Genomic DNA, 16,519 nt, shown 5'->3' with positions numbered 1-16,519 from the left:
ATGTCAATGGCCATTCTAAGCTGAATGTCCCTGCTCTCGTCAGATCGCAGAAGTTACACAGCTTAAGGCCTCGCTAGTACCAGTGTGGGAGACTGTCTGGGAATCTGTGGTGCGGTTGACTTTTTATTATGTTGGTTAGATTTTGTTTCACAATAGATTAAATAGGACTATGGATTAAGGCTTTTAATGTCAATGGCCATTCTAAGCTGAATGTGACTGCTCTCGTCAGATCGCAGAAGTTACACAGCTTAAGGCCTCGCTAGTACCAGTGTGGGAGACTGTCTGGGAATCAGTGGTGCGGTTGACTTTTTATTATGTCGTTTAGATTTTGTTTCACAATAGATTAAATAGGACTATGGATTAGAGCATTTAACGTCAATGGCCATTCTAAGCTGAATGTGCCTGCTCTCGTCAGATCGCAGAAGTTACACAGCTTAAGGCCTCGCTAGTATCAGTGTGGGAGACTGTCTGGGAATCCGTGGTTCGGTTGACTTTTTATTATGTCGTTTAGATTTTGTTTCACAATCGATTAAAAAGGACTATGGATTAAAGCATTTAATGTCAATGGCCATTCTAAGCTGAATGTCCCTGCTCTCGTCAGATCGCAGAAGTTACACAGCTTAAGGCCTCGCTAGTACCAGTGTGGGAGACTGTCTGGGAATCCGTGGTGCGGTTGACTTTTTATTATGTTGTTTAGATTTTGTTTCACAATAGATTAAATAGGACTATGGATTAAGGCTTTTAATGTCAATGGCCATTCTAAGCTGAATGTGCCTGCTCTCGTCAGATCGCAGAAGTTACACAGCTTAAGGCCTCGCTAGTACCAGTGTGGGAGACTGTCTGGGAATGCGTGGTGCGGTTGACTCTTTATTATGTCGTTTAGATTTTGTTTCACAATCGATTAAAAAGGACTATGGATTAAAGCATTTAATGTCAATGGTCATTCTAAGCTGAATGTGCCTGCTCTCGTCAGATCGCAGAAGTTACACAGCTTAAGGCCTCGCTAGTACCAGTGTGGGAGACTGTCTGGGAATCCGTGGTGCGGTTGAATTTTTATTATGTCGTTTAGATTTTGTTTCACAATAGATTAAATAGGACTATGGATTAAAGCACTTAACTTCAATGGCCATTCTAAGCTGAATGTGCCTGCTCTCGTCAGATCGCAGAAGTTTCACAGCTTAAGGCCTCGCTAGTACCAGTGTGGGAGACTGTCTGGGAATCCGTGGTGCGGTTGACTTTTTATTATGTCGTTTAGATTTTGTTTCACAATAGATTAAATAGGACTATGGATTAAAGCATTTAACTTCAATGGCCATTCTAAGCTGAATGTCCCTGCTCTCGTCAGATCGCAGAAGTTACACAGCTTAAGGCCTCGCTAGTACCAGTGTGGGAGACTGTCTGGGAATCCGTGGTGCAGTTGACTTTTTATTATGTCGTTTAGATTTTGTTTCACAATCGATTAAAAAGGACTATGGATTAAAGCATTTAACGTCAATGGCCATTCTAAGCTGAATGTACTTGCTCTTGTCAGATCGCAGAAGTTACACAGCTTAAGGCCTCGCTAGTACCAGTGTGGGAGACTGTCTGGGAATCCGTGGTGCGGTTGAATTTTTATTATGTCGTTTAGATTTTGTTTCACAATCGATTAAAAAAGACTATGGATTAAAGAATTTAATGTCAATGGCCATTCTAAGCTGAATGTCCCTGCTCTCGTCAGATCGCAGAAGTTACACAGCTTAAGGCCTCGCTAGTACCAGTGTGGGAGACTGTCTGGGAATCTGTGGTGCGGTTGACTTTTTATTATGTTGGTTAGATTTTGTTTCACAATAGATTAAATAGGACTATGGATTAAGGCTTTTAATGTCAATGGCCATTCTAAGCTGAATGTGACTGCTCTCGTCAGATCGCAGAAGTTACACAGCTTAAGGCCTCGCTAGTACCAGTGTGGGAGACTGTCTGGGAATCAGTGGTGCGGTTGACTTTTTATTATGTCGTTTAGATTTTGTTTCACAATAGATTAAATAGGACTATGGATTAGAGCATTTAACGTCAATGGCCATTCTAAGCTGAATGTGCCTGCTCTCGTCAGATCGCAGAAGTTACACAGCTTAAGGCCTCGCTAGTATCAGTGTGGGAGACTGTCTGGGAATCCGTGGTTCGGTTGACTTTTTATTATGTCGTTTAGATTTTGTTTCACAATCGATTAAAAAGGACTATGGATTAAAGCATTTAATGTCAATGGCCATTCTAAGCTGAATGTCCCTGCTCTCGTCAGATCGCAGAAGTTACACAGCTTAAGGCCTCGCTAGTACCAGTGTGGGAGACTGTCTGGGAATCCGTGGTGCGGTTGAATTTTTATTATGTCGTTTAGATTTTGTTTCACAATAGATTAAATAGGACTATGGATTAAAGCACTTAACTTCAATGGCCATTCTAAGCTGAATGTGCCTGCTCTCGTCAGATCGCAGAAGTTTCACAGCTTAAGGCCTCGCTAGTACCAGTGTGGGAGACTGTCTGGGAATCCGTGGTGCGGTTGACTTTTTATTATGTCGTTTAGATTTTGTTTCACAATAGATTAAATAGGACTATGGATTAAAGCATTTAACTTCAATGGCCATTCTAAGCTGAATGTCCCTGCTCTCGTCAGATCGCAGAAGTTACACAGCTTAAGGCCTCGCTAGTACCAGTGTGGGAGACTGTCTGGGAATCCGTGGTGCAGTTGACTTTTTATTATGTCGTTTAGATTTTGTTTCACAATCGATTAAAAAGGACTATGGATTAAAGCATTTAACATCAATGGCCATTCTAAGCTGAATGTGCCTGCTCTCGTCAGAACGCAGAAGTTACACAGCTTAAGGCCTCGCTAGTACCAGTGTGGGAGACTGTCTGGGAATCCGTGGTGCGGTTGAATTTTTATTATGTCGTTTAGATTTTGTTTCACAATCGATTAAAAAGGACTATGGATTACAGCATTTAATGTCAATGGCCATTCTAAGCTGAATGTCCCTGCTCTCGTCAGATCGCAGAAGTTACACAGCTTAAGGCCTCGCTAGTACCAGTGTGGGAGACTGTCTGGGAATCCGTGGTGCGGTTGACTTTTTATTATGTCGTTTAGATTTTGTTTCACAATCGATTAAAAAGGACTATGGATTAAAGCATTTAATGTCAATGGCCATTCTAAGCTGAATGTGCCTGCTCTCGTTAGATCGCAGAAGTTACAAAGCTTAACGCCTCGCTAGTACCAGTGTGGGAGACTGTCTGGGAATCCGTGGTGCGGTTGACTTTTTATTATGTCGTTTAGATTTTTTTTCACAATAGATTAAATAGGACTATGGATTAAAGCATTTAACGTCAATGGCCATTCTAAGCTGAATGTGCCTGCTCTCGTCAGAACGCAGAAGTTACACAGCTTAAGGCCTCGCTAGTACCAGTGTGGGAGACTGTCTGGGAATCCGTGGTGCGGTTGACTTTTTATTATGTTGGTTAGATTTTGTTTCACAATAGATTAAATAGGACTATGGATTAAGGCTTTTAATGTCAATGGCCATTCTAAGCTGAATGTGACTGCTCTCGTCAGATCGCAGAAGTTACACAGCTTAAGGCCTCGCTAGTACCAGTGTGGGAGACTGTCTGGGAATCTGTGGTGCGGTTGACTTTTTATTATGTCGTTTAGATTTTGTTTCACAATCGATTAAAAAGGACTATGGATTAAAGCATTTAATGTCAACGACCATTCTAAGCTGAATGTGCCTGCTCTCGTTAGATCGCAGAAGTTACACAGCTTAACGCCTCGCTAGTACCAGTGTGGGAGACTGTCTGGGAATCCGTGGTGCGGTTGACTTTTTATTATGTCGTTTAGATTTTGTTTCACAATAGATTAAATAGGACTATGGATTAGAGCATTTAACGTCAATGGCCATTCTAAGCTGAATGTGCCTGCTCTCGTCAGATCGCAGAAGTTACACAGCTTAAGGCCTCGCTAGTATCAGTGTGGGAGACTGTCTGGGAAACCGTGGTGCGGTTGACTTTTTATTATGTCGTTTAGATTTTGTTTCACAATCGATTAAAAAGGACTATGGATTAAAGCATTTAATGTCAATGGCCATTCTAAGCTGAATGTCCCTGCTCTCGTCAGATCGCAGAAGTTACACAGCTTAAGGCCTCGCTAGTACCAGTGTGGGAGACTGTCTGGGAATCCGTGGTGCGGTTGACTTTTTATTATGTCGTTTAGATTTTGTTTCACAATCGATTAAAAAGGACTATGGATTAAAGCATTTAATGTCAATGGCCATTCTAAGCTGAATGTGCCTGCTCTCGTCAGATCGCAGAAGTTACACAGCTTAAGGCCTCGCTAGTACCAGTGTGGGAGACTGTCTGGGAATCCGTGGTGCGGTTGACTTTTTATTATGTCGTTTAGCTTTTGTTTCACAATCGATTAAAAAGGACTATGGATTAAAGCATTTAATGTCAATGGCCATTCTAAGCTGAATGTGCCTGCTCTCGTCAGATCGCAGAAGTTACACAGCTTAAGGCCTCGCTAGTACCAGTGTGGGAGACTGTCTGGGAATCCGTGGTGCGGTTGACTTTTTATTGTGTTGTTTAGATTTTGTTTCACAATAGATTAAATAGGACTATGGATTAAGGCTTTTAATGTCAATGGCCTTTCTAAGCTGAATGTGCCTGCTCTCGTCAGATCGCAGAAGTTACACAGCTTAAGGCCTCGCTAGTACCAGTGTGAGAGCCTGTCTGGGAATCCGTGGTGCGGTTGACTTTTTATTATGTCGTTTAGATTTTGTTTCACAATCGATTAAATAGGACTATGGATTAAAGCATTTAACTTCAATGGCCATTCTAAGCTGAATGTGCCTGCTCTCATCAGATCGCAGAAGTTACACAGCTTAAGGCCTCGCTAGTACCAATGTGGGAGACTCTCTGGGAATCCGTGGTGCGGTTGACTTTTTATTATGTCGTTTAGATTTTGTTTCACAATAGATTAAATAGGACTATGGATTAAAGCAGTTAACGTCAATGGCCATTCTAAGCTGAATGTGCCTGCTCCCGGCAGAACGCAGAAGTTACACAGCTTAAGGCCTCGCTAGTACCAGTGTGGGAGACTGTCTGGGAATCCGTGGTGCGGTTGAATTTTTATTATGTCGTTTAGATTTTGTTTCACAATCGATTAAAAAGGACTATGGATTAAAGCATTTAATGTCAATGGCCATTCTAAGCTGAATGTCCCTGCTCTCGTCAGATCGCAGAAGTTACACAGCTTAAGGCCTCGCTAGTACCAGTGTGGGAGACTTTCTGGGAATCCGTGGTGCGGTTGACTTTTTATTATGTTGTTTAGATTTTGTTTCACAATCGATTAAAAAGGACTATGGATTAAAGCATTTAATGTCAATGGCCATTCTAAGCTGAATGTGCCTGCCCTCGTTAGATCGCAGAAGTTACACAGCTTAACGCCTCGCTAGTACCAGTGTGGGAGACTGTCTGGGAATCCGTGGTGCGGTTGACTTTTTATTATGTCGTTTTCATTTTGTTTCAAATAGATTAAATAGGACTATGGATTAAAGCATTTAACTTCAATGGCCATTCTAAGCTGAATGTGCCTGCTCTCGTCAGATCGCAGAAGTTACACAGCTTAAGGCCTCTCTAGTACCAGTGTGGGAGACTGTCTGGGAATCCGTGGTGCGGTTGACTTTTTATTATGTCGTTTAGATTTTGTTTCACAATAGATTAAATAGGACTATGGATGAAAGCATTTAACATCAATGGCCATTCTAAGCTGAATGTGCCTGCTCTCGTCAGAACGCAGCAGTTACACATCTTAAGGCCTCGCTAGTACCAGTGTGGGAGACTGTCTGGGAATCCGTGGTGCGGTTGAATTTTTATTATGTCGTTTAGATTTTGTTTCACAATCGATTAAAAAGGACTATGGATTACAGCATATAATGTCAATGGCCATTCTAAGCTGAATGTCCCTGCTCTCGTCAGATCGCAGAAGTTACACAGCTTAAGGCCTCGCTAGTACCAGTGTGGGAGACTGTCTGGGAATCCGTGGTGCGGCTGAATTTTTATTATGTCGTTTAGATTTTGTTTCACAATCGATTAAAAAGGACTATGGATTAAAGCATTTAATGTCAATGGCCATTCTAAGCTGAATGTCCCTGCTCTCGTCAGATCGCAGAAGTTACACAGCTTAAGGCCTCGCTAGTACCAGTGTGGGAGACTGTCTGGGAATCCGTGGTGCGGTTGACTTTTTATTATGTCGTTTAGATTTTGTTTCACAATCGATTAAAAAGGACTATGGATTAAAGCATTTAATGTCAATGGCCATTCTAAGCTGAATGTGCCTGCTCTCGTTAGATCGCAGAAATTACACAGCTTAACGCCTCGCTAGTACCAGTGTGGGAGACTGTCTGGGAATCCATGGTGTGGTTGACTTTTTATTATGTCGTTTAGATTTTTTTTCACAATAGATTAAATAGGACTATGGATTAAAGCATTTAATGTCAATGGCCATTCTAAGCTGAATGTGCCTGCTCTCGTCAGAACGCAGAAGTTACACAGCTTAAGGCCTCGCTAGTACCAGTGTGGGAGACTGTCTGGGAATCCGTGGTGCGGTTGACTTTTTATTATGTCGTTTAGAATTTGTTTCACAATAGATTAAATAGGACTATGGATTAAAGCATTTAACGTCAATGGCCATTCTAAGCTGAATGTGCCTGCTCTCGTCAGAACGCAGAAGTTACACAGCTTAAGGCCTCACTAGTACCAGTGTGGGAGACTGTCTGGGAATCCGTGGTGCGGTTGAATTTTTATTATGTCGTTTAGATTTTGTTTCACAATCGATTAAAAAGGACTATGGATTAAAGCCTTTAATGTCAATGTCCATTCTAAGCTGAATGTCCCTGCTCTCGTCAGATCGCAGAAGTTACACAGCTTAAGGCCTCGCTAGTACCAGTGTGGGAGACTGTCTGGGAATCCGTGGTGTGGTTGACTTTTTTATGTTGTTTAGATTTTGTTTCACAATAGATTAAATAGGACTATGGATTAAGTCTTCTAATGTCAATGGCCATTCTAAGCTGAATGTCCCTGCTCTCGTCAGATCGCAGAAGTTACACAGCTTAACGCCTCGCTAGTACCAGTGTGGGAGATTGTCTGGGAATCCGTGGTGTGGTTGCCTTTTTATTATGTCGTTTAGATTTTGTTTCACAATAGATTAAATAGGACTATGGATTAGAGCATTTAATGTCAATGGCCATTCTAAGCTGAATGTGCCTGCTCTCGTTAGATCGCAGAAGTTACACAGCTTAAGGCCTCGCTAGTACCAGTGTGGGAGACTGTCTGGGAATCCGTGGTGCGGTTTACTTTTTATTATGTCGTTTAGATTTTGTTTCACAATAGATTAAATAGGACTATGGATTAGAGCATTTAACGTCAATGGCCATTCTAAGCTGAATGTGCCTGCTCTCGTCAGATCGCAGAAGTTACACAGCTTAAGGCCTCGCTAGTACCAGTGTGGGAGACTGTCTGGGAATCCGTGGTGAGGTTGACTTTTTATTATGTTGTTTAGATTTTGTTTCACAATCGATTAAATAGGACTATGGATTAAAGCATTTAACGTCAATGGCCATTCTAAGCTGAATGTGCCTGCTCTCGTCAGAACGCAGAAGTTACACAGCTTAAGGCCTCGCTAGTACCAGTGTGGGAGACTGTCTGGGAATCCGTGGTGCTGTTGAATTTTTATTATGTCGTTTAGATTTTGTTTCACAATCGATTAAAAAGGACTATGGATTACAGCATTTAATGTCAATGGCCATTCTAAGCTGAATGTGCCTGCTCTCGTCAGATCGCAGAAATTACACAGCTTAAGGCCTCCCTAGTACCAGTGTGGGAGACTGTCTGGGAATCCGTGGTGCGGTTGACTTTTTATTATGTCGTTTAGATTTTGTTTCACAATCGATTAAAAAGGACTATGGATTAAAGCATTTAATGTTAATGACCATTCTAAGCTGAATGTCCCTGCTCTCGTCAGATCGCAGAAGTTACACAGCTTAAGGCCTCGCTAGTACCAGTGTGGGAGACTGTCTGGGAATCCGTGGTGCGGTTGACTTTTTATTATGTCGTTTAGATTTTTTTTCACAATAGATTAAATAGGACTATGGATTAAAGCATTTAACGTCAATGGCCATTCTAAGCTGAATGTGCCTGCTCTCGTCAGAACGCAGAAGTTACACAGCTTAAGGCCTCGCTAGTACCAGTGTGGGAGACTGTCTGGGAATCCGTGGTGCGGTGGAATTTTTATTATGTCGTTTAGATTTTGTTTCACAATCGATTAAAAAAGACTATGGATTAAAGCATTTAATGTCAATGGCCATTCTAAGCTGAATGTCCCTGCTCTCGTCAGATCGCAGAAGTTACACAGCTTAAGACCTCGCTAGTACCAGTGTGGGAGACTGTCTGGGAATCCGTGGTGCGGTTGACTTTTTATTATGTTGGTTAGATTTTGTTTCACAATAGATTAAATAGGACTATGGATTAAGGCTTTTAATGTCAATGGCCATTCTAAGCTGAATGTGACTGCTCTCGTCAGATCGCAGAAGTTACACAGCTTAAGGCCTTGCTAGTACCAGTGTGGGAGACTGTCTGGGAATCTGTGGTGCGGTTGACTTTTTATTATGTCGTTTAGATTTTGTTTCACAATCGATTAAAAAGGACTATGGATTAAAGCATTTAAAGTCAATGGCCATTCTAAGCTGAATGTGCCTGCTCTCGTTAGATCGCAGAAGTTACACAGCTTAACGCCTCGCTAGTACCAGTGTGGGAGACTGTCTGGGAATCCGTGGTGCGGTTGACTTTTTATTATGTCGTTTAGATTTTGTTTCACAATAGATTAAATAGGACTATGGATTAGAACATTTAACGTCAATGGCCATTCTAAGCTGAATGTGCCTGCTCTCGTCAGATCGCAGAAGTTACACAGCTTAAGGCCTCGCTAGTATCAGTGTGAGAGACTGTCTGGGAATCCGTGGTGCGGTTGACTTTTTATTATGTTGGTTAGATTTTGTTTCACAATAGATTAAATAGGACTATGGATTAAGGCTTTTAATGTCAATGGCCATTCTAAGCTGAATGTGACTGCTCTCGTCAGATCGCAGAAGTTACACAGCTTAAGGCCTTGCTAGTACCAGTGTGGGAGACTGTCTGGGAATCTGTGGTGCGGTTGACTTTTTATTATGTCGTTTAGATTTTGTTTCACAATCGATTAAAAAGGACTATGGATTAAAGCATTTAATGTCAATGGCCATTCTAAGCTGAATGTGCCTGCTCTCGTTAGATCGCAGAAGTTACACAGCTTAACGCCTCGCTAGTACCAGTGTGGGAGACTGTCTGGGAATCCGTGGTGCGGTTGACTTTTTATTATGTCGTTTAGATTTTGTTTCACAATAGATTAAATAGGACTATGGATTAGAACATTTAACGTCAATGGCCATTCTAAGCTGAATGTGCCTACTCTCGTCAGATCGCAGAAGTTACACAGCTTAAGGCCTCGCTAGTATCAGTGTGAGAGACTGTCTGGGAATCCGTGGTGCGGTTGACTTTTTATTATGTCGTTTAGATTTTGTTTCACAATAGATTAAATAGGACTATGGATTAGAGCATTTAATGTCAATGGCCATTCTAAGCTGAATGTGCCTGCTCTCGTTAGATCGCAGCAGTTACACAGCTTAAGGCCTCGCTAGTACCAGTGTGGGAGACTGTCTGGGAATCCGTGGTGTGGTTTACTTTTTATTATGTCGTTTAGATTTTGTTTCACAATAGATTAAATAGGACTATGGATTAGAGCATTTAACGTCAATGGCCATTCTAAGCTGAATGTGCCTGCTCTCGTCAGATCGCAGAAGTTACACAGCTTAAGGCCTCGCTAGTACCAGTGTGGGAGACTGTCTGGGAGTCCGTGGTGCGGTTGACTTTTTATTATGTCGTTTAGATTTTGTTTCACAATCGATTAAATAGGACTATGGATTAAAGGATTTAACGTCAATGGCCATTCTAAGCTGAATGTGCCTGCTCTCGTCAGAGCGCAGAAGTTACACAGCTTAAGGCCTCGCTAGTACCAGTGTGGGAGACTGTCTGGGAAACCGTGGTGCTGTTGAATTTTTATTATGTCGTTTAGATTTTGTTTCACAATCGATTAAAAAGGACTATGGATTACAGCATTTAATGTCAATGGCCATTCTAAGCTGAATGTGCCTGCTCTCGTCAGATCGCAGAAGTTACACAGCTTAAGGCCTCGCTAGTACCAGTGTGGGAGACTGTCTGGGAATCCGTGGTGCGGTTGAATTTTTATTATGTCGTTTAGATTTTGTTTCACAATCGATTAAAAAGGACTATGGATTAAAGCATTTAATGTCAATGGCCATTCTAAGCTGAATGTCCCTGCTCTTGTCAGATCGCAGAAGTTACACAGCTTAAGGCCTCGCTAGTACCAGTGTGGGAGACTGTCTGGGAATCCGTGGTGCGGTTGACTTTTTATTATGTCGTTTAGATTTTGTTTCACAATCGATTAAAAATAATAATAAACTAAAGCTTTAAAAAGTTAATAGCTATTCTTAGGTGAAATGTGCCTTTTCTCGTCAAATCGCAGATCAATAACACTTTAACACCTCACTAGTACCAGTGTGGGAGACTTCCTGGGCTTCCGTGGTGCTGTTGACTTTTTATTATGTCGTTTAGAATTTCTTTCACAATTGTTTAAAAATAAAAATAGACTAAAGCTTTAAAAGTTAATAGCCATTCTAAGCTTAAATGTGCCTTTTCTCGTCAAATCGCTGATATATAACACTTTAAGGCCTCGCTAGTACGAGTGTGAGAGACTGTCTGGGAATCCGAGGTGCGGTTGACTTTTTATTATGTCGTTTAGATTTGTTTCACAATCGATTAAAATGGACTATGGATTAAAGCATTTAATGTCAATGGCCGTTCTAAGCTGAATGTCCCTGCTCTTGTCAGGTCGCAGAAGTTATACAGCTTAAGGCCTCGCTAGTACCAGCGTGGGAATCTGTGGTGCGGTTGACTTTTTATTATGTCGTTTAGATTTTGTTTCACAATAGATTAAATAGGACTATGGATTAAAGCATTTAACGTCAATGGCCATTCTAAGCTGAATGTGCCTTCTCTCGTCAGATCGCTGAAGTTACACAGCTTAAGCCCTCGCTAGTACCAGTGTGGGAGACTGTCTGGGAATCCGTGGTGTGGTTGACTTTTTATTATGTCGTTTAGATTTTGTTTCACAATAGATTAAATAGGACTATGGATTAAAGCATTTAACGTCAATGGCCAATCTAAGCTGAATGTGCCTGCTCTCGTCAGAACGCAGAAGTAACACAGCTTAAGGCCTCGCTAGTACCAGTGTGGGAGACTGTCTGGGAATCCGTGGTGCGGTTGAATTTTTATTATGTCGTTTAGATTTTGTTTCACAATCGATTAAAGCATTTAAAGTCAATGGCCATTCTTAGCTGAATGTCCCTGCTCTCGTCAGATCGCAGACGTTACACAGCTTAAGGCCTCGCTAGTACCAGTGTGGGAGACTGTCTGGGAATCCGTGGTGCGGTTGACTTTTTATTATGTCGTTTAGATTTTGTTTCACAATCGATTAAAAAGGACTATGGATTAAAGCATTTAATGTCAATGGTCATTCTAAGCTGAATGTGCCTGCTCTCGTTAAATCGCAGAAGTTACACAGCTTAACGCCTCGCTAGTACCAGTGTGGGAGACTGTCTGGGAATCCGTGGTGCGGTTTCCTTTTTATTATGTCGTTTAGATTTTGTTTCACAATAGATTAAATAGGACTATGGATTAACGCATGTAACGTCAATGGCCATTCTAAGCTGAATGTGCCTGCTCTCGTCAGATCGCAGAAGTTACACAGCTTAAGGCCTCGCTAGTACCAGTGTAGGAGACTTTCTGGGAATCCGTGGTGCGGTTGAATTTTTATTATGTCGTTTAGATTTTGTTTCACAATCGATTAAAAAGGACTATGGATTAAAGCATTTAATGTCAATGGCCATTCTAAGCTGAATGTCCCTGCTCTTGTCGGATCGCAGAAGTTACACAGCTTAAGGCCTCGCTAGTACCAGTGTGGGAGACTGTCTGGGAATCCGTGGTGCGGTTGACTTTTTATTATGTTGTTTAGATTTTGTTTCACAATAGATTAAATAGGACTATGGATTAAGGCTTTAAATGTCAATGGCCATTCTAAGATGAATGTGCCTGCTCTCGTCAGATCGCAGAAGTTACACAGCTTAAGGCCTCGCTAGTACCAGTGTGGGAGACTGTCTGGGAATCCGTGGAGCGGTTGACTTTTTATTATGTCGTTTAGATTTTGTTTCACAATCGATTAAAAAGGACTATGGATTAAAGCATTTAATGTCAATGGCCATTCTAAGCTGAATGTGCATGCTCTCGTTAGATCGCAGAAGTTACACAGCTTAATGCCTCGCTAGTACCAGTGTGGGAGACTGTCTGGGAATCCATGGTGCAGTTGACTTTTTATTATGTCGTTTAGATTTGTTTCACAATCGATTAAAATGGACTATGGATTAAAGCATTTAATGTCAATGGCCAATCTAAGCTGAATGTGCCTGCTCTCGTCAGATCGCAGAAGTTACACAGCTTAAGCCCTCGCTAGTACCATTGTGGGAGACTGTCTGGGAATCCGTGGTGCAGTTGACTTTTTATTATGTTGTTTAGATTTTGTTTCACAATCGATTAAAAAGGACTATGGATTAAAGCATTTAATGTCAATGGCCATTCTAAGCTGAATGTCCCTGCTCTCGTCAGATCGCAGAAGTTACACAGCTTAAGGACTCGCTAGTACCAGTGTGGGAGACTGTCTGGGAATCCGTGGTGCGGTTGACTTTTTATTATGTCGTTTAGATTTTGTTTCACAATCGATTAAAAAGGACTATGGATTAAAGCATTTAATGTCTATGGCCATTCTAAGCTGAATGTGCCTGCTCTCGTTAGATCGCAGAAGTTACACAGCTTAACGCCTCGCTAGTACCAGTGTGGGAGACTGTCGGGGAATCCGTGGTGCGGTTGCCTTTTTATTATGTCGTTTAGATTTTGTTTCACAATAGATTAAATAGGACTATGGATTAAAGCATGTAACGTCAATGGCCATTCTAAGCTGAATGTGCCTGCTCTCGTCAGATCGCAGAAGTTACACAGCTTAAGGCCTCGCTAGTACCAGTGTGGGAGACTGTCTGGGAATCCGTGGTGCGGTTGAATTTTTATTATGTCGTTTAGATTTTGTTTCACAATAGATTAAATAGGACTATGGATTAAAGCATTTAACGTCAATGGCCATTCTAAGCTGAATGTGCCTGCCCTCGTCAGATCGCAGAAGTTACACAGCTTAAGGCCTCGCTAGTACCAGTGTGGGAGACTGTCTGGGAATCCGTGGTGCGGTTGAGTTTTTATTATGTTGTTTCGATTTTGTTTCACAATAGATTAAATAGGACTATGGATTAAGGCTTTCAATGTCAATGGCCATTATAAGCTGAATGTGCCTGCTCTCGTCAGATCGCAGAATTTACACAGCTTAAGGCCTCGCTAGTACCAGTGTGGGAGACTGTCTGGGAATCCGTGGTGCGGTTGACTTTTTATTATGTCGTTTAGATTTTGTTTCACAATCGATTAAAAAGGACTATGGATTAAAGTATTTAATGTCAATGGCCATTCTAAGCTGAATGTACCTGCTCTCGTTAGATTGCAGAAGTTACACAGCTTAACGCCTCGCTAGTACCAGTGTGGGAGACTGTCTGGGAATCCGTGGTGCGGTTGACTTTTTATTATGTCGTTTAGATTTTGTTTCACAATAGATTAAATAGGACTATGGATTAAAGCATTTAACGTCAATGGCCATTCTAAGCTGAATGTGCCTGCTCTCGTCAGATCGCAAAAGTTACACAGCTTAAGGCCTCGCTAGTACCAGTGTGGGAGACTGTCTGGGAATCAGTTGTGCGGTTGACTTTTTATTATGTCGTTTAGATTTTGTTTCACAATCGATTAAAAAGGACTATGGATTAAAGCATTTAATGTCAATGGCCATTCTAAGCTGAATGTGCCTGCTCTCGTCAGATCGCAGAAGTTACACAGTTTAAGGCCTCGCTAGTACCAGTGTGGGAGACTGTCAGGGAATCCGTGGTGCGGTCGACTTTTTATTATGTCGTTTAGATTTTGTTTCACAATCGATTAAAAAGGACTATGGATTAAAGCATTTGATGTCAATGGCCATTCTAAGCTGAATGTGCCTGCTCTCGTCAGATCGCAGAAGTTACACAGCTTAAGGCCTCGCTAGTACCAGTGTGGGAGACTGTCTGGGAATCCGTGGTGCAGTTGACTTTTTATTATGTCGTTTAGATTTTGTTTCACAATCGATTAAAAAGGACTATTGATTAAAGCATTTAATGTCAATAGCCATTCTAAGCTGAATGTGCCTGCTCTCGTTAGATCGCAGAAGTTACACAGCTTAAGGCCTCGCTAGTACCAGTGTGGGAGACTGTCTGGGAATCCATGGTGCGGTTGCCTTTTTATTATGTCGTTTAGAATTTGTTTCACAATCGATTAAAAATAATAATAAACTAAAGCTTTAAAAGTTAATAGCTATTCTTAGGTGAAATGTGCCTTTTCTTGTCAAATCGCAGATCAATAACACTTTAACACCTCGCTAGTACCAGTGTGGGAGACTTCCTGGGCTTCCGTGGTGCTGTTGACTTTTTATTATGTCGTTTAGAATTTCTTTCACAATTGTTTAAACATAAAAATAGACTAAAGCTTTAAAAGTTAATAGCCATTCTAAGCTTAAATGTGCCTTTTCTCGTCAAATCGCTGATATATAACACTTTAAGGCCTCGCTAGTACGAGTGTGAGAGACTGTCTGGGAATCCGAGGTGCGGTTGACTTTTTATTATGTCGTTTAGATTTGTTTCACAATCGATTAAAATGGACTATGGATTAAAGCATTTAATGTCAATGGCCGTTCTAAGCTGAATGTGCCTGCTCTTGTCAGGTCGCAGAAGTTATACAGCTTAAGGCCTCGCTAGTACCAGCGTGGGAATCTGTGGTGCGGTTGACTTTTTATTATGTCGTTTAGATTTTGTTTCACAATAGATTAAATAGGACTATGGATTAAAGCATTTAACGTCAATGGCCATTCTAAGCTGAATGTGCCTGCTCTCGTCAGATCGCAGAAGTTACACAGCTTAAGGCCTCGCTAGTACCAGTGTGGGAGACTGTCTGGGAATCCGTGGTGCGGTTGACTTTTTATTATGTCGTTTAGATTTTGTTTCACAATCGATTAAAAAGGACTATGGATTAAAGCATTTAATGTCAATGGCCATTCTAAGCTGAATGTCCCTGCTCTCATCAGATCGCAGAAGTTACACAACTTAAGGCCTCGCTAGTACCAGTGTGGGAGACTGTCTGGGAATCCGTGGTGCGGTTGCCTTTTTATTATGTCGTTTAGATTTTGTTTCACAATAGATTAAATAGGACTATGGATTAAAGCATTTAACGTCAATGGCCATTCTAAGCTGAATGTACTTGCTCTCGTCAGATCGCCGAAGTTACACAGCTTAAGGCCTCGCTAGTACCAGTGTGGGAGACTGTCTGGGAATCCGTGGTGCGGTTGAATTTTTATTATGTAGTTTAGATTTTGTTTCACAATCGATTAAAAAGGACTATGGATTAAAACATTTAAAGTCAATGGCCATTCTAAGCTGAATGTCCCTGCTCTCGTCAGATCGCAGAAGTTACACAGCTTAAGGCCTCGCTAGTACCAGTGTGGGAGACTGTCTGGGAATCCGTGGTGCGGTTGACTTTTTATTATGTCGTTTAGATTTTGTTTCACAATCGATTAAAAAGGACTATGGATTAAAGCATTTAATGTCAATGGCCATTCTAAGCTGAATGTCCCTGCTCTCGTCAGATCGCAGAAGTTACACAACTTAAGGCCTCGCTAGTACCAGTGTGGGAGACTGTCTGGGAATCCGTGGTGCGGTTGCCTTTTTATTATGTCGTTTTGATTTTGTTTCACAATCGATTAAAAAGGACTATGGATTAAAGCATTTAATGTCAATGGCCATTCTAAGCTGAATGTCCCTGCTATCGTCAGATCGAAGAAGTTACACAACTTAAGTCCTCGCTAGTACCAGTGTGGGAGACTGTCTGGGAATCCGTGGTGCGGTTGGCTTTTTTATTATGTCGTTTAGATTTTGTTTCACAATAGATTAAATAGGACTATGGATTAAAGCAGTTATTGTCAATGGCCATTCTAAGCTGAATGTGCCTGCTCTCGTCAGATCGCAGAAATTACACAGCTTAAGGCCTCGCTAGTACCAGTGTGGGAGACTGTCTGGGAATCCATGGTGCAGTTGAGGTTTTATTATGTCGTTTAGAATTTCTTTCACAATTGTTTAAAAATAAAAATAGACTAAAGCTTTAAAAGTTA

At 41.5% G+C, this 16,519-nt stretch overlaps 74 pseudogenes; all 74 read left to right on the top strand.

Annotated features, from left to right (window-relative positions):
* The first annotated feature begins 2 nt into the window (after window positions 1-2).
* Window positions 3-121, top strand: LOC142744513 (5S ribosomal RNA; annotated as a pseudogene).
* Window positions 122-188: 67 nt separating this feature from the next.
* Window positions 189-307, top strand: LOC142746053 (5S ribosomal RNA; annotated as a pseudogene).
* Window positions 308-374: 67 nt separating this feature from the next.
* LOC142746405 (5S ribosomal RNA) lies at window positions 375-493 on the top strand (annotated as a pseudogene).
* A 67-nt stretch (window positions 494-560) lies between these two features.
* Window positions 561-679, top strand: LOC142743996 (5S ribosomal RNA; annotated as a pseudogene).
* A 67-nt stretch (window positions 680-746) lies between these two features.
* LOC142743823 (5S ribosomal RNA) lies at window positions 747-865 on the top strand (annotated as a pseudogene).
* Window positions 866-932: 67 nt separating this feature from the next.
* LOC142745259 (5S ribosomal RNA) lies at window positions 933-1,051 on the top strand (annotated as a pseudogene).
* Window positions 1,052-1,118: 67 nt separating this feature from the next.
* Window positions 1,119-1,237, top strand: LOC142746314 (5S ribosomal RNA; annotated as a pseudogene).
* A 67-nt stretch (window positions 1,238-1,304) lies between these two features.
* On the top strand, window positions 1,305-1,423 carry LOC142745067 (5S ribosomal RNA; annotated as a pseudogene).
* A 67-nt stretch (window positions 1,424-1,490) lies between these two features.
* Window positions 1,491-1,609, top strand: LOC142746425 (5S ribosomal RNA; annotated as a pseudogene).
* Window positions 1,610-1,676: 67 nt separating this feature from the next.
* On the top strand, window positions 1,677-1,795 carry LOC142744512 (5S ribosomal RNA; annotated as a pseudogene).
* A 67-nt stretch (window positions 1,796-1,862) lies between these two features.
* On the top strand, window positions 1,863-1,981 carry LOC142746052 (5S ribosomal RNA; annotated as a pseudogene).
* A 67-nt stretch (window positions 1,982-2,048) lies between these two features.
* On the top strand, window positions 2,049-2,167 carry LOC142746406 (5S ribosomal RNA; annotated as a pseudogene).
* A 67-nt stretch (window positions 2,168-2,234) lies between these two features.
* Window positions 2,235-2,353, top strand: LOC142745337 (5S ribosomal RNA; annotated as a pseudogene).
* Window positions 2,354-2,420: 67 nt separating this feature from the next.
* On the top strand, window positions 2,421-2,539 carry LOC142746313 (5S ribosomal RNA; annotated as a pseudogene).
* A 67-nt stretch (window positions 2,540-2,606) lies between these two features.
* Window positions 2,607-2,725, top strand: LOC142745066 (5S ribosomal RNA; annotated as a pseudogene).
* A 67-nt stretch (window positions 2,726-2,792) lies between these two features.
* On the top strand, window positions 2,793-2,911 carry LOC142744252 (5S ribosomal RNA; annotated as a pseudogene).
* A 67-nt stretch (window positions 2,912-2,978) lies between these two features.
* LOC142743994 (5S ribosomal RNA) lies at window positions 2,979-3,097 on the top strand (annotated as a pseudogene).
* A 253-nt stretch (window positions 3,098-3,350) lies between these two features.
* LOC142743954 (5S ribosomal RNA) lies at window positions 3,351-3,469 on the top strand (annotated as a pseudogene).
* Window positions 3,470-3,536: 67 nt separating this feature from the next.
* LOC142745728 (5S ribosomal RNA) lies at window positions 3,537-3,655 on the top strand (annotated as a pseudogene).
* Window positions 3,656-3,722: 67 nt separating this feature from the next.
* Window positions 3,723-3,841, top strand: LOC142746735 (5S ribosomal RNA; annotated as a pseudogene).
* Window positions 3,842-3,908: 67 nt separating this feature from the next.
* Window positions 3,909-4,027, top strand: LOC142744883 (5S ribosomal RNA; annotated as a pseudogene).
* A 67-nt stretch (window positions 4,028-4,094) lies between these two features.
* LOC142743993 (5S ribosomal RNA) lies at window positions 4,095-4,213 on the top strand (annotated as a pseudogene).
* A 67-nt stretch (window positions 4,214-4,280) lies between these two features.
* On the top strand, window positions 4,281-4,399 carry LOC142746292 (5S ribosomal RNA; annotated as a pseudogene).
* A 67-nt stretch (window positions 4,400-4,466) lies between these two features.
* On the top strand, window positions 4,467-4,585 carry LOC142746281 (5S ribosomal RNA; annotated as a pseudogene).
* A 67-nt stretch (window positions 4,586-4,652) lies between these two features.
* On the top strand, window positions 4,653-4,771 carry LOC142747139 (5S ribosomal RNA; annotated as a pseudogene).
* A 67-nt stretch (window positions 4,772-4,838) lies between these two features.
* On the top strand, window positions 4,839-4,957 carry LOC142744353 (5S ribosomal RNA; annotated as a pseudogene).
* Window positions 4,958-5,024: 67 nt separating this feature from the next.
* On the top strand, window positions 5,025-5,143 carry LOC142745449 (5S ribosomal RNA; annotated as a pseudogene).
* Window positions 5,144-5,210: 67 nt separating this feature from the next.
* LOC142743755 (5S ribosomal RNA) lies at window positions 5,211-5,329 on the top strand (annotated as a pseudogene).
* Window positions 5,330-5,396: 67 nt separating this feature from the next.
* LOC142747208 (5S ribosomal RNA) lies at window positions 5,397-5,515 on the top strand (annotated as a pseudogene).
* Window positions 5,516-5,581: 66 nt separating this feature from the next.
* On the top strand, window positions 5,582-5,700 carry LOC142745428 (5S ribosomal RNA; annotated as a pseudogene).
* A 67-nt stretch (window positions 5,701-5,767) lies between these two features.
* LOC142746320 (5S ribosomal RNA) lies at window positions 5,768-5,886 on the top strand (annotated as a pseudogene).
* A 67-nt stretch (window positions 5,887-5,953) lies between these two features.
* On the top strand, window positions 5,954-6,072 carry LOC142746595 (5S ribosomal RNA; annotated as a pseudogene).
* A 67-nt stretch (window positions 6,073-6,139) lies between these two features.
* Window positions 6,140-6,258, top strand: LOC142743992 (5S ribosomal RNA; annotated as a pseudogene).
* Window positions 6,259-6,511: 253 nt separating this feature from the next.
* On the top strand, window positions 6,512-6,630 carry LOC142743848 (5S ribosomal RNA; annotated as a pseudogene).
* Window positions 6,631-6,697: 67 nt separating this feature from the next.
* Window positions 6,698-6,816, top strand: LOC142744600 (5S ribosomal RNA; annotated as a pseudogene).
* Window positions 6,817-6,883: 67 nt separating this feature from the next.
* LOC142745151 (5S ribosomal RNA) lies at window positions 6,884-7,002 on the top strand (annotated as a pseudogene).
* A 251-nt stretch (window positions 7,003-7,253) lies between these two features.
* On the top strand, window positions 7,254-7,372 carry LOC142745128 (5S ribosomal RNA; annotated as a pseudogene).
* Window positions 7,373-7,439: 67 nt separating this feature from the next.
* Window positions 7,440-7,558, top strand: LOC142745215 (5S ribosomal RNA; annotated as a pseudogene).
* Window positions 7,559-7,625: 67 nt separating this feature from the next.
* Window positions 7,626-7,744, top strand: LOC142747387 (5S ribosomal RNA; annotated as a pseudogene).
* A 67-nt stretch (window positions 7,745-7,811) lies between these two features.
* On the top strand, window positions 7,812-7,930 carry LOC142744766 (5S ribosomal RNA; annotated as a pseudogene).
* Window positions 7,931-7,997: 67 nt separating this feature from the next.
* LOC142745874 (5S ribosomal RNA) lies at window positions 7,998-8,116 on the top strand (annotated as a pseudogene).
* Window positions 8,117-8,183: 67 nt separating this feature from the next.
* LOC142745502 (5S ribosomal RNA) lies at window positions 8,184-8,302 on the top strand (annotated as a pseudogene).
* Window positions 8,303-8,369: 67 nt separating this feature from the next.
* On the top strand, window positions 8,370-8,488 carry LOC142744745 (5S ribosomal RNA; annotated as a pseudogene).
* A 67-nt stretch (window positions 8,489-8,555) lies between these two features.
* On the top strand, window positions 8,556-8,674 carry LOC142746366 (5S ribosomal RNA; annotated as a pseudogene).
* Window positions 8,675-8,741: 67 nt separating this feature from the next.
* LOC142746171 (5S ribosomal RNA) lies at window positions 8,742-8,860 on the top strand (annotated as a pseudogene).
* Window positions 8,861-8,927: 67 nt separating this feature from the next.
* Window positions 8,928-9,046, top strand: LOC142746487 (5S ribosomal RNA; annotated as a pseudogene).
* Window positions 9,047-9,113: 67 nt separating this feature from the next.
* LOC142746365 (5S ribosomal RNA) lies at window positions 9,114-9,232 on the top strand (annotated as a pseudogene).
* A 67-nt stretch (window positions 9,233-9,299) lies between these two features.
* On the top strand, window positions 9,300-9,418 carry LOC142746170 (5S ribosomal RNA; annotated as a pseudogene).
* Window positions 9,419-9,671: 253 nt separating this feature from the next.
* On the top strand, window positions 9,672-9,790 carry LOC142746422 (5S ribosomal RNA; annotated as a pseudogene).
* A 67-nt stretch (window positions 9,791-9,857) lies between these two features.
* Window positions 9,858-9,976, top strand: LOC142744114 (5S ribosomal RNA; annotated as a pseudogene).
* A 67-nt stretch (window positions 9,977-10,043) lies between these two features.
* On the top strand, window positions 10,044-10,162 carry LOC142744136 (5S ribosomal RNA; annotated as a pseudogene).
* A 67-nt stretch (window positions 10,163-10,229) lies between these two features.
* Window positions 10,230-10,348, top strand: LOC142744801 (5S ribosomal RNA; annotated as a pseudogene).
* Window positions 10,349-10,415: 67 nt separating this feature from the next.
* On the top strand, window positions 10,416-10,534 carry LOC142745508 (5S ribosomal RNA; annotated as a pseudogene).
* Window positions 10,535-11,335: 801 nt separating this feature from the next.
* On the top strand, window positions 11,336-11,454 carry LOC142746275 (5S ribosomal RNA; annotated as a pseudogene).
* A 50-nt stretch (window positions 11,455-11,504) lies between these two features.
* Window positions 11,505-11,623, top strand: LOC142745431 (5S ribosomal RNA; annotated as a pseudogene).
* Window positions 11,624-11,876: 253 nt separating this feature from the next.
* On the top strand, window positions 11,877-11,995 carry LOC142744167 (5S ribosomal RNA; annotated as a pseudogene).
* A 67-nt stretch (window positions 11,996-12,062) lies between these two features.
* LOC142746107 (5S ribosomal RNA) lies at window positions 12,063-12,181 on the top strand (annotated as a pseudogene).
* Window positions 12,182-12,248: 67 nt separating this feature from the next.
* On the top strand, window positions 12,249-12,367 carry LOC142745966 (5S ribosomal RNA; annotated as a pseudogene).
* Window positions 12,368-12,619: 252 nt separating this feature from the next.
* Window positions 12,620-12,738, top strand: LOC142746520 (5S ribosomal RNA; annotated as a pseudogene).
* A 67-nt stretch (window positions 12,739-12,805) lies between these two features.
* On the top strand, window positions 12,806-12,924 carry LOC142746199 (5S ribosomal RNA; annotated as a pseudogene).
* A 253-nt stretch (window positions 12,925-13,177) lies between these two features.
* Window positions 13,178-13,296, top strand: LOC142744799 (5S ribosomal RNA; annotated as a pseudogene).
* A 67-nt stretch (window positions 13,297-13,363) lies between these two features.
* Window positions 13,364-13,482, top strand: LOC142746353 (5S ribosomal RNA; annotated as a pseudogene).
* Window positions 13,483-13,549: 67 nt separating this feature from the next.
* On the top strand, window positions 13,550-13,668 carry LOC142746376 (5S ribosomal RNA; annotated as a pseudogene).
* Window positions 13,669-13,735: 67 nt separating this feature from the next.
* On the top strand, window positions 13,736-13,854 carry LOC142746692 (5S ribosomal RNA; annotated as a pseudogene).
* Window positions 13,855-13,921: 67 nt separating this feature from the next.
* Window positions 13,922-14,040, top strand: LOC142747107 (5S ribosomal RNA; annotated as a pseudogene).
* A 67-nt stretch (window positions 14,041-14,107) lies between these two features.
* Window positions 14,108-14,226, top strand: LOC142746062 (5S ribosomal RNA; annotated as a pseudogene).
* Window positions 14,227-14,293: 67 nt separating this feature from the next.
* On the top strand, window positions 14,294-14,412 carry LOC142747484 (5S ribosomal RNA; annotated as a pseudogene).
* A 67-nt stretch (window positions 14,413-14,479) lies between these two features.
* Window positions 14,480-14,598, top strand: LOC142746478 (5S ribosomal RNA; annotated as a pseudogene).
* Window positions 14,599-15,212: 614 nt separating this feature from the next.
* On the top strand, window positions 15,213-15,331 carry LOC142746267 (5S ribosomal RNA; annotated as a pseudogene).
* Window positions 15,332-15,398: 67 nt separating this feature from the next.
* On the top strand, window positions 15,399-15,517 carry LOC142745804 (5S ribosomal RNA; annotated as a pseudogene).
* Window positions 15,518-15,584: 67 nt separating this feature from the next.
* On the top strand, window positions 15,585-15,703 carry LOC142746417 (5S ribosomal RNA; annotated as a pseudogene).
* Window positions 15,704-15,770: 67 nt separating this feature from the next.
* Window positions 15,771-15,889, top strand: LOC142743991 (5S ribosomal RNA; annotated as a pseudogene).
* A 67-nt stretch (window positions 15,890-15,956) lies between these two features.
* LOC142746226 (5S ribosomal RNA) lies at window positions 15,957-16,075 on the top strand (annotated as a pseudogene).
* A 254-nt stretch (window positions 16,076-16,329) lies between these two features.
* LOC142746790 (5S ribosomal RNA) lies at window positions 16,330-16,448 on the top strand (annotated as a pseudogene).
* The last annotated feature ends 71 nt before the right edge of the window (window positions 16,449-16,519 follow it).

Source organism: Rhinoderma darwinii, chromosome 2, assembly GCF_050947455.1.
Source record: "Rhinoderma darwinii isolate aRhiDar2 chromosome 2, aRhiDar2.hap1, whole genome shotgun sequence".
Lineage (NCBI taxonomy): Eukaryota > Metazoa > Chordata > Amphibia > Anura > Rhinodermatidae > Rhinoderma > Rhinoderma darwinii.
The sequence above is the reverse complement of the archived record's forward strand: the minus strand, read 5'-3'. Positions and strand labels throughout refer to the sequence as shown.